The sequence below is a fragment of the Sinohyriopsis cumingii genome, chromosome 1 (assembly GCF_028554795.1).
Source record: "Sinohyriopsis cumingii isolate HCF-2022 chromosome 1, ASM2855479v2, whole genome shotgun sequence".
Classification (NCBI taxonomy): Eukaryota; Metazoa; Mollusca; class Bivalvia; order Unionida; family Unionidae; genus Sinohyriopsis; species Sinohyriopsis cumingii.
The window spans coordinates 125,470,253-125,483,326 of NC_142961.1; the positions used below are offsets into that span (position 1 = coordinate 125,470,253).

Genomic DNA, 13,074 nt, shown 5'->3' on the forward strand with positions numbered 1-13,074 from the left:
CCAACTGCAACTTTCATTCTACACCAATCCCTGGCATATTTAGCAAGTTGAAACAGTGTTTAGAATGAGAATCCCTCTTAAATAAAAGAGTTAATGTCCATAGCAAAGAAAACCAACTGACCAATAAGAGTTCATTATGTCACATGTGAAGTATTCATTAAGATGATTTCCACAGGCACCAACTCAGAATTTAAAGTTGTTTTAAAGTTTAAAAGAAACTTACATGTGACATGTTTTGGGAGGCCATAATTCCTCACAATCTCCCAAAACAAATATAACAAGGGATCTGTTCTGACATATTTCTTTCCGTCTCTGCATCCAATACAGCAGAGCAGCACATACCAATTCAGCTAGCAACTTACACAAAAGGTTGATGCTGAACAAAGTGGACCAGTGATAAGGAGTGAAACAATTAACCAATATACTGATGTATCCATATTGATATTCACATTGTTATGTATGTGTGTGTATATATATATATATATATATATATATATATATATATATATATATATTACATGTATGTGTAACATTTGGCACATGTCTGAACACTGCAATGAGCTATAAATAAGTATTTACAATCCCTAATAAAACTGAACTGAGTTTTGAGTTTGGAGAAGTTCCGGTTGGATGTTTGGGTCATGTGGTAGAATACTGTGATGTGGATATATGAAGATTGTCACAGAAGCGATATTGCAAAATACATGTACAGCCATAATAGACTTGTGTGAATGTATGTGTCTATGTGTGTGTGTGTGTGATATATATATATATATATATATATATATATATATATATATATATATATATATATATATATATATAGAAAGAAAGAGAGAGAGAGAGAAAGACAGAGAGAGAGGAGAGAGAGATATTCAATTATTTGGATTCCTAATTTGGATTCATACATCTAAAGAAACATTTCTGGACTACTGTGAATTTATTCGAAGACGTTTAGGACAATGCCATTGTGAGAGATCAAGACTGTTGGTACTTCAACACATTCAAAACTGTTGGCACTTCTTTTGGACTTTGATTGAACTTCAACATAGTCAAGGTTATTGGTAAATCAGCACATTCAGGACTTAGATTTCATTTGGAATACTCAGTTCTTTTGGACTTGTGTTAGAACTTTTGTGATTATTTTGGATTTAGTTTATAACACTGTAAGTTCCTCTAAACTTCATTTTTATAACTTAGAATTAAATTATTTATGTTTTACCAAAATTGTTTGCTTTTTCTTTTTCTGTTACTTAGTTTAAGACCACAGACTCAATACAAGAAAGGAATTTTTACAAAATGACACTTGACCTATATATACAAGTTACTTTAATCTTCAGCAGTCCTGAATAACTATTAATCTTTGCTTTTTCATTCTTTAAACTGAGAATTTATCTGAGACAGAATATGTATTTTTTTATACCAGTAACAAAACTCGATCACTTGTAGAAAGCGGCTAACTAACCTGGTTTGAAACCTCCCCCACCACCACTTCTATGCTGATCATTTTATCCTATCAGAATGCACAGTCAACATAAAGAAGACATTCCAGATGTATAATTTATGGTATGTACTTTCCTGATCATTTAATAAACACTTCTGATGAAAGGTTCTGCAGTTGCTTCACATCTGTATTGTGCTCCTCTGTGGACAAATTTTAGCGAATGTATGAAAAGAAAACTAGTTATTGGTTATAATACAAGTCTTCGTTTTCTATTGTCTTCCTAGATGGAACAGTGCCTCCAACATGTTTGTAAATTATAATGTACTCAGTTTTGATGAAGTAATGCGAAAGTATGTATTCTCAGTGATATCAAGAATATCTAGTAGTAAGAACTGTACAGTGAAATCTCTTTGGAACTATGACATTCATTTAAATTCTCATATTATTAGCAGATGGAGCAAATTACTTTAAATGTGCCACTTAATTTCATTCTTAACAACGCATGGTGCAGTAAATTGTTGTAGATGTATTTGTATACTTGTACGTATGATATACATGTTCTTTTATGTTAACAATGTTTTTACTTTATATTTATTTTTTAATTTAGATGTGTGGACTATGTAGTCTGAAATAAAGAATTCTTATCTTACATCATGTCTACTTGTATCAAATATGAGCAATATATACTTCTGGTGTTGAGCAGTGAAATGTTACATTCAACTCTGATTCTGGTGGTTATTGTTTGTTTGAATAAAGTAAAACAATAACAACCAATCAAAACTATCCGTAGCTTATTCACTGTGTAACATGCCAGAATTATTGGCATCCAAATTTAATGACTATTGATAAAAAGCAAAAGAAACTTACGCAAAAGTAGCTATTAATGGATCTGTAATGTACTTAAATCGTACATGGGAAACAAATCTGGAATACTGAAATGTCTCCTTTAACACTAATACATCTAATCAGCAACTGAACGTGTTGATTAGATAAAATATTTAGCACCAAACTGGCAAGGAGGCAGATTCTAAACTGCATGAGTTAAAGTCAAAAACCTTGTTAATCTGTTGAAATGGAGTGGGTGTTTTTAGTAATCTCCTTTACACTCATTGAAATGAGCATCTATGTCCATGACAGTTGTTCTGCATTTGCCGGAGGTACATTATGAAGGATTTAGTTCTCAGCCATCTCCGCTCCCATACTCAAGACTTATTTCAGATAAGATTTTCCTTGCACAAGGAACTTACACTATTTCTTCTGTTTTGAAGACAACACAATAATGCCTCACAAATTTAAGTAAAGACATGAAATTGGTAATAAAATGTTTTAAAAGCAAAGCACAGGATGTGGTAACCAAGATTAGCCATGCAGCTGATCAAATGGAGCAGCCTGAAATGGCCTAAATGTTTGAATAAAAATCACTGACACCAAACATGTAACCTGTTTGGAAGTTTGCTTCTTTTAATCATGTCATAGATGAGACTGGCATATGAGTGATTATAAGCCTAGGTCTTTCTGTAATCTGCATACAAGTAATACAACCAGTCTGTCAAAAACTATAAAACAGCACCACCCTACTAGTGAGAGACCTTCTAAAGAGGAAAAGAACATCAAGTTGATATGTGTATCGCTAATTATCATACTGTAGGCAGGTGATTGTGAATCATATTGATACATGGCAGAAGTGTATTGTTTCACCCCTATCAATGAACCATGGCTAGCTTTTACCATAATCTAAACCAAACATTAATTTAACATTATGCTACTAAACACTCCTCTGAAACAGCTAGTGTAAAATACATAATTTAATTGGAATGGGTACTTCCTACATGACTGACACAAACATGGGTGTTCATTTACATGGTTACATTTCTATGCAGTCAAACTAAACTAAGCTATCTGCATGTAGATGTGAAGATTTTGCAACCTTGCTCCAAATGGCAGCGTTTACAACTAAATATTTAAATTAATCCCTTTTAGGACCTTATTTTCTGGTACTGAATTTTACTATTGAAGGTCTTTCAGCAAAAAATTTCAACACACTCATTGAGATTAATTAACTGAGTTCTCCAAAATTTTCGACATATCCACCATTGTGCAATCAGTAAAATGCTTTTAATAAATAAAAAATCATTGAAAGTGTACCATATGCTCAAGTGCAAAAATTCACATATTGTAAATACTTTCTTAATATGAATGAATGTTACAAGTTTCTACTTTTTCTCCCAGGTCATTTTACGATGGTGGCATGCCAAGCTGTTTCCCCATGCAAGTAAACATTTTACATATGGCAATTACAAACTTTTATGTCTAACATCCTCATTTTCAGTCACACAAACATCTTTTAATTTCTTTGTCATAAAACAGTTGCTTACTGTATATGCTTGATTTAATTTCCACATTTTTTAACATCACAAGTGGCCACATATCTGACCCAAGCTAAGGATATTCACTGTAGCAGCAGTGTATCCCCTAGGGATGCAAGACTGAGAGTCAAAATTCTCCTTGGTGTTAGAACTGGGGGTCAGACTGAGTAAAAAACAAACTTTGGTATCAAAACTGGGGGTCAAATACAAAATTTGGGGGTCTCTGAAGCGCAAATGAGGGGAAAGGGAAACACTGCATAGCAGGTCACTGCTGATTAGTAATGCATAGGTCTTTGATTCTTGGAACCGAAGAGTGTTCTTTTTTTATGACTAAATTGCACTTCTGGATTGATTCCTTTTTGAGTTCCAAGTGGAAACACTAGTTTCCAGTGCAAACAGAATGGGCAAATTTTGCATGCTCATTTTTAAGCATCAAATCATTATATCCTGGGGGGGGGGGGGGGGGGGGCAACTGCGCATCCTGAAGAAAAAAAAATGCATAGTATGACTAAAACAAATATCATATATGTATTCCTGTCTGAATATTCATCCATCTTAATACCGCTATCAGATTATCTTATATCTTTTTTTCACACTGTGGTATACCTTGATATTTATTAACAATTCCTCTTCCTTACATGAGGTGCTACATTCAAAACACAGTGAAACAGCCATCCAAATAGCTGAACTTTAATAAAAGAGATTTTGGTGATTTGGAGTAAAATTTTCGGACTAAAATCAAATCAATGCAGATACTATTTTTTTATATTTATTTTCAAACTCATTATCACCAAAATCCAAAGCAAAAATTGAACTAAAAAAAGGACAATAAATCTACTTTTTTAGTTAAATGCAAGAGTCAAATAAAACTAAAATCAAATAAAACTAAATTTAATGGAAAGTAATTTCAACCAAGACAATTGTACATTGGACATAACATGACTGAAGTGCAAGAAATTTAAATTTATGTACGGAGTTAATAACTGCATTAATTCTCCGTTTCAATTCTGAATGCTTGTATATGCCTGTACAAAAACCACCTTGCATGACATACCAGAAGTGTATACCCTCACAACTGGCCTTTTTTTAAAAACATTTTTTCTTACTATCCTGGTTATAGGCAGTCTACTGAATCTATTTAGATACAATACACAGCAACACAGAAGCTTCACATAAATGTAACCATTATATTACCACTAATGCACTTCAATCATACATAAGAGAAAAAAAATTAAATACCTCCTTTATGTTAATGTATGTTAAGAATTATCAGAGGTCTCAGAAATGCTTAATCACACATATTTAGATACAATACATGGCAACACAGAAGCTTCACATAAAAGTAATTAATTAAATTACCTATAATGCACTTCAATCATACATAGAGGAAAAAAATATGAAATATCTCCTTTATGTTAATGTATGTTAAGAGTTATCAGGTCTCAGAAATGCTTAATCACACATATTTAGATGCAAATTTTTATCCAGGATGCAGAAAATCACTTAGGCAGGAGTCCTCGATATGCACTCAATAGCTGGGTGGCAAATTCAACAGCTTGCCAGTCCCGCTTCAACCACCTGTTGAGTGGGAAAATGTGTTGATCAACTGATCATTTTAGCTGTGCATTTTATTTACAATAAAATAATTCAGGGGCTGTAAGGCCCCCATATGTATATGTTGTCATTATAAGAGCACATCAAAAGAACATGACACAATAGCTGGGCAGCAAGTTCAAAGACTTTGACTAGCTTCTGACTGGTGGGAAAATGTGCTGATATTCACAATGACTGAATTTTGAGGCAGGAAGGCCCAGAGATGTACATGTGGTCATTATAAGAGTACATCAAGTGAACAACTTTAGCTTTCGTTATCTTGTTTATTTCCTTGTGTAGCTGAATAAGTAATGCATATGACCTCAAAATCAAGACATGTCACAACTTAGACAAAATGCTGTTTGCAAATTTGATTAAGTACTTTGGGGTTAAATTGACAAAATTGTAATGAGATTCAGAATAGCCCTAAAGGTGCTAGAGCTGACAGTTTATATGGAACAGTAGCCAAGTGTAATAAACTGTAATGCCTGGTTTAGTGTTTGGAATAAGGCCTTTCCTTAAATTGACAAAATTCAGTCTGATTCTAATGGACAAACAACAGCTATTATGTCATTGGTGTAAAGAATTTAGAAAATTAAACTCAATGACGACTACAGGTTCTTCTCATCTAGACATTCAGCCACTTCGGGTATGCCCAATATACTTATGGGAGGGGACTGCAACTTTTACTGTTGGGACTCCTATTTTTACCAAAATAGTGAGTTATTTAGCTCTCTAACTGTGTAAGAAAATTGTAACAGAATCATCTGACGCAGAGGTTAACAGTGTATGTCCCCTTGTGCTGATAGGGAGGAATGGAATGCATATTACCAACAGTGATCCCTCTTTTTACTGCCATTAAGGAGTACCTTGGGTCTGGATATAGGTGTCACTACAGATTTGGTGACCTGACATTCTTGCAAAATCATGAAGCATATACCAGTAAAGACTGAGGCATTCACTACAGTGATATTGGAGAAAATAAATCTTTTTTTCTAAATTGCCAATACCAATAACAGAACAAAGTTTTCATGCATTCAACCAAAACAGAGCTATTAGTCAATCACACAAAGTTTCCTGGCTATATATTTTTAGGTGAGAGTTACATCAAGAAAATACACACATGGAGCCACAATGAACATACCTTCTTTATCCCTTATTGTGGCATGCTGAAAGAGTTTTTTTTTAAATATTTATTATAAACCTACAATAACAAATAATTACCAACAGCCTGCTAAGAAGTGCCAAACTGGCTCATCTTGATTGAATATATATTTGGATTTATGACTCAAAGTTATCATTTGGTTTTGTGAATTTAATGTCATTTTCATCACATGAATGGCAATATACAGCAGCTACTATGTTTAGTGGTGGAAGAATCGGGATATTCCAGGAACAAAACACCCACCCACAGGAAGCTACTGGCAAGCTTTCTCACATTCGTTGGCTGAGCTGAGGCTCGAACCCTGACGGACAGAGGTGAGATGTGAGCGACCGCTAAACCCGGCCCTCGTATCCCACTGCAATTTTAAATGCCATCTTGACTTGAACCCTATATTCTAGTGAGAATATTCCAGTATAATACTTCAAACAAACTGTCGATCTTTTAAACAATAGTATCACGGTATGTAATAATGTAACTGTATACATTTCGTATACATTTCTGATCTGCAGTACAACGAGTATGAATCAACTGAGAAAGCGTAACAGACCTAACTGTAATAACTGTAACAGGCTTTGAACGCACCCCTACTTCCCGACCGATACTCTCATTCACAATGATACTAGTAACGCTCTTCTGGGATACATGTCACCGAGCTAATCGGCTCAAGGAACAGGTGTTCCGTAGTGAAAAAATGCATTGGAATGTTAACCCAGGGTTGTTACCTTTAACGATTCCTATAGTGTACAATACCATAAGTAAAACTATAAACAATACTTACATCACAAGAGCTTTAACTTCATTCCAAAATTTGGCGAAAGGTAGCAGACTAACGACTAAATCTTGGTCTTCCACTTTTTCACCAGGAAGTTACTTCCCTCAGGCTGGTATCGCATCTTCTCGTTGTGACGAGATGTCATGGATATGAACAACTGGCGTAACACTCAGTTATTTCCGGCCAAAACTTCTAAATATAATCCGAATATCTTCGGCCTTTTTCGTTAAGTCGCTATTTCACGACCTCGCGGTCGTGAAATAGCGACTTAACGACCTCGAGTGATTTTCCGATCGCCTCTGAACTGCTCTCAGTTAATATTACATTCCGAAGGATGCCTTCTTTTTCCAATAACTTCGACTCTCTGAATCACTTCGAGGTAATCGTCACTTTGCACCATCGTTACGAACGTGGGCTCAACAGTTTCTTATTTTGCAAAGTGTAGATTTTAAAAATAAAAAAATGCCCCAGGTTTCCCTATTTAATAAATACCTTGTATATCTAAGGTGAGATTTAAAAAAAAAAAAAAAAAAACCCACTCAACACAAGAAACAAAAACAAAAAAAATTAATTAACTTTATTTTGATGTATGATTGTATGAATGTTCTTTTGCTTATCAGGGTCCAGCTATATAAGACGAATTGACAGTAGTTAAGGGGGGCACTTTACGGACAATGGGAATTAGCATTACAGACCCCCCTGGGTTAGATTACGGACAATGGAAATTTAACATGGCGAAAAATCGTGGGTCAGATTACGGACAAGGGGAATTAACATGGCGATAAATCGTGGGTCACTTTACGGACAAGGGGAATTTAACATGGCGATAAATCGTGGGTCACTCTACGGACAAGGGGAATTTAACATGGGGAATAGTTTGGGCTTGTTTAGGGACAAGGGGAATTTAACATGGGATTTTTTTCTTTCTTTTAAAAAAATTTTTTAAAAAAAGGGGTAGGCAATTCAAAGACTATCTCTTTTCGAGAAATATGGCTGGCCCTGAAAAGGGCCTTTGGGTTTTCTTCTTCTTCTAATTTCTTCTTTTCCTCCACCAAGTTCTTATTTTATCTCCTACACTCTTCTTCTCTTTCTTTTTTTTCTTCTCCTCCTCTTCTTTCTTCTTCTCTTCCTCTTCTTCTTTCTTCCTCTTTTCATTTTCTTCTTCTTTTTCAATTTTTTCGTTCCAATTGCGTATTCTTATTCTTTCCTCTTCATCCTCCTTCTCCTCCTTAATCTCTTTCATGACACCACTAATCTTGTCCTTTGCTTTCCTTAAGTTATTAATTTCCATCTTCACACGATGGGGACTATAGGAATAATGGTCTTCAACCAGTCTTAATAGCATCTGTTCCATTATTCCTAAGTTGTCTAAAACGTCTTGCAAGGTTTGTATTTTGTCGATTTGGTTTGACGCCATCTTCTTTTTATTCTTTGCAGAATGGTTTGAACGACGAACACTGTGGGTTATTATAGTGAAAGCGCGGACGTGATGGAAAACATCCCCCTAAAAAACATAAAATGGATCTTACCTAGATCATGACCCAACAACGCGCGAACGTGAAGGAAAACATCCCCACTTTTCTCATTTCATATAATATAACCCTAACTATACTCTCCACATACGCTAAGAAACAATAAAGAAACCCATAATCTACTATTCACACAAACTTACTTTATTAGTTACTAACACAAACACACAATCACATACACTTCCACTATTAATAAAGAGTTAGTGTTTATATTCACACTACTCTACCTACACACATTGGCAAATCGATCGTTATTTCTTTTCTAGAGTATTGGGTAGCCCTGAAAAGGGCTGTTTTGTTTGGAACTTCATGGGCACCTGGTTAATGGTGGCACCTTCCAGGCCTGGCGCCACATACGCATCTTATCCCCCAGTTACTTTTTACCTTTTGGGGGGAGAGAGCAGAGGCAGGATATGTCGCTTCAGAATCCCAATTTTCGCTCTCTGGGATTTTGAAATTTCTTCTCTCCTTTTCCTCCTCCTCTTCTTTGTCTCTTCTTTCCTCTTTATATCTTCTTTCTTCTTCTTCTTTATATCTTCTCTCCTCCTCTTCTTTGTTTCTTCTTTCCTCCTCTCTTATCCTTCCCTCCTCGACAATGGCTTCCGCGGCCAGTTCATTTAATATGCGCCTGGCATATTCCAGATGCACATGAAGCTCCAACAGTTTCTCCAGTCTCGTGTTCATTTTTTGGTGTTGATCAATCAACAAGGGTAGCTGGACTGCCGAACGAGTTTCAATTTATACTGAAAGCGCGGACGTGAAGGAAAACATCCCCTAATAACATAAAATTCATCTTACCTAGATCATGACCAAAAAAACAACAATGCGCGGACCTAAAAGAAACACTCACTCACTTTTTTATGCTACCCATCACTATTATAAAATTTTTTATAAATCACTTCAATAGACTATCCACATAAGCAAAACAATCCAATCTAACTCCAAATATACACCTCAAAAACCCAAAAAACATTATTTTAATCTACTATCCTCACCAACTTACATTAGCTCTTACAAACACAAACACACCAACACATACCCTCACATTTTTTATAAAAGAGTTAGTGTTTATTTTCACACTACTCTACCTACTCACATTGGCAAATTAATAGTTATTTCTTTTCTAGAGTATTGGGTAGCCCTGAAAAGGGCTGTTTTTTTGTTTTGCTATGGCATTCTTTTTTTAGTTTCTAAGAATGCGATGTCCTCTGAGGATAGACTTTCTGGCGATAGGTCTGCTTCTTCGGAAAGAGAAGAAGAACTCTTTGGTGTCGATACGACAATCGACAAAGCCTCTGTCAGGTTCAGGTTGCTGCTGCTGCTGCTGCTGTTGTTGCTGTTGTTGCTGCTGTTGCTGCTGTCTCTGAAGTCTGTACTTCTCTGTCCATTCTTCTTTTTCCCTGTTCACTTCTTCTCTGAAGAGTCTTCTATCAGGTCTTCAGTGATTTTTAACATTCTCACATTCTCTATTTCTTCTGGCTTCGGTATCAAACTGTGTCTGACCCTATGCAAATTCACGTAGGCTTCGTTGAGCTTAGCTAGTTTGGAGCACATCTTCTTAGGAGGATGAGTCGACAATGGATGGTTAGACTGGAAATAACCCGGTTCTTAAAGTGAAAGCGCGGACGTGAAGGAAAACATCCCCCACACGGTTTTTCGAGCCGCAACGTTCAGTGAGTGTCATGAGAGGGATAGTAAGAAATGAAAGAGCATCAATCCAACATTCTTCTAGGTAAACAAACCACAAAAGCATTTTTTCAAAACACAACATTTTTTATTCAAAAATCACTTAACATTAAACAACAACTCTAACATTTTTTAACAATAATCCAACACTATAACATCAAACAATTTTTTTCAAATCACAAACATTTTTTCTCAATATACAATCTACTTTGAACAGGGCTGACAACGTTGTGAATGAAATTGTGATTTCCACTGTTGGAAATCATTAGGCCATTGATGGACACTACGTTTCCTAGCTTGAGACAAAAGATAAGCATAATGGTCACAAAACCATCGATCTACTTTCACATCGTTTCTAGCAGAAGAACGAGGATCAAAATGAGTCACTAAATGTTCTAAGGAATAGCCCAGGCTGCGATGATGCAGAAAATACACACAGTACTGTCCACACACCAAGGAATCTGTGCCTTGTAATTTCACATTATTGAATCGGGTGGTTTGAGCATTTCTTCTCATAAAGTCAATGATATCGTCTTCCAAAGGGGGCAATCCGTACGAATCGAAATATTCCACACATCCTTCTTGAGGAAAGTAGACGGCTACCCAGTGGGTTCCTGGAAGATGACTGTCGTCCGTGTTGATCACGTAAGCTTGATGGTCTTTAGGTTTGCGATGAGGGAGTTCATCTTTAGCACAGACGACAGGATTCCAAGAAGCCGTATACGAACTGTGGTTCAAAAGGTAATAAAGTTCCCAGGTATCCATTTGTTTTGTTTTCTTCTTCACAGGTAATAATACGTCGTCAATTCGATCCTGACTTTTTGCTTGAAAATGTCTGACGAATAAACGGTTATTCGTTCTGTTTCCTCACTCTGATTCAGGAGAGCTTCGATACGATGGATCTCTTGAGTGGTTAATGGTGGACAAGAATGTTCACGCAAGTCTTTATACCACTGGTGCAACACGTCTTTGTTCGAGATGAGACTCCAAGCTTCGTCCAGATACTCGTCCAATTTTTCTTCTTGACTTAACATTAGGCATTTATCGTGTTGAATTTGACTGGGATGATCGTTTTGACATCCATAGCAATTTTTCTTGATCAATTCCGTCATTTTGTCGACCAAGTGTTTGGCAAAACAGGAGACTAAATGGGCTTCTTGTTCTGGCCATCTTGACTTCATCATGATCACTTCTTCCACAGTCTCCTCACATTTCATGTCCAAAGTTTCTCCACTAGGTAAAGAGGGATAACAGTCTTCCATGGTTTCTAGTAATCTAGAATGACTTCTCTCAAACTGTTGATTTCTATGGTATTGTCGAATTCTGCATACAGAATGACGTTCACCGTTTCATCAGGGATTCGGTCTTTAAACTGAATTTCCACACGAATCTGGCCAGATTTTATAGGGTGGAAATGTCCCTCGTCGCTGCCTTGGTCAGGAGTGAAATCGAAAGCCCACAAAGCATAGCCTCCTACGTAATCCTCGTACGTAATACCGTGACTGGTGTTGGTTCCTAACTGGCCGGTGGCTTCGTACAGGGACAAGTACGATCTCAAGTAATTCTTCTTCTCAAAGTCAGGTTCGAAAGGTCGGGTACACAAGGTCTTGCCATCGCGACTGACTTCGATCTTGGACACGCCAAAGTGTTGAAAGTTGAAAGGATTTTTACCCAAATCTCCGTTGAAGGCTGTATTTTCGACGATACCAACGATCAAACGTTTGGGTAGCTGTCCTTGAAACAGATGATCTTCGATCATGGATCGTTGTCCCTTGGGAATGGTGAAGGTTTTCACTTCCACGCGTCGGATCGGATACTTAGCGGTCGTTCTGCTCAACGTCTGACTGATGTCGTTACCCACTTTAGGTAACACTTCTACGCGTCGTACGTAGAGCCTGGCTTCCTCGATGACAGTTTTGCAAGCAGTTTTACCTATCAAATGGAAAGCGGTACTGCTACGATTCAGTCTCAGGCGGACATTCACCCCGTTTAGCAAATATTTCTCTTGTAACCACATGTCCAAATGCAAACGATCCATCAGTTCTAAACTTTTGTTGTCTCCTATGATTCTGTTTCTTCGTTCTATAAATCCGTCATTTGTTGGTTTAGTTTTATCCTTTGTATCAGTTTGGAATTCTTCAAACTGGCCTGCTTCGTCAGCTTCCCATAGCACACAGGCATTGAGATGAGTGTTCTTGGCATCTATTCCGTACGTCAAGAGATTTTCCAGGTACGCTCGATAAGGGTAAGTATCCATGCTGCTGCTGACCAGTTTGTTGTTCAAGTACAAGTCCACTCCGCTAAACAAGGAATGCATGAAATTGTTGACGGGAGCTATTACCTCATCGCCATCTAGGGTCGAATTGTCCTCATCGACAACTTTGACTTTCAAGTACAAGTAACTGCTATTCAGATCGATGTAATCTTCGGGCTGTCCTTTGATTTCAAACTCGATGGGAGCTGAGGCTGTCAATGAGGAGACGGGGTGAAATTCCACCCATTGGGATTCTTGCATCGTC

The 13,074-nt window shown here is 36.8% G+C and overlaps 1 protein-coding gene across 2 annotated transcripts in view; it reads right to left on the minus strand.

Annotated features, from left to right (window-relative positions):
* Positions 1-7,496, minus strand: part of LOC149807821 (tyrosine-protein kinase Yes-like) — a 66,412-nt gene extending 58,916 nt beyond the window's left edge. Inside the window, exon 1 of one of the 2 annotated variants that reach the window (XM_089970966.1) lies at positions 7,347-7,496. The gene's annotated coding sequence lies outside the window, so the exon portion shown is untranslated. The remainder of the gene's footprint in view (positions 1-7,346) is intronic. The other variant, XM_089970974.1, reaches the window with a different exon arrangement.
* Between the last annotated feature and the right edge of the window lie 5,578 nt (positions 7,497-13,074).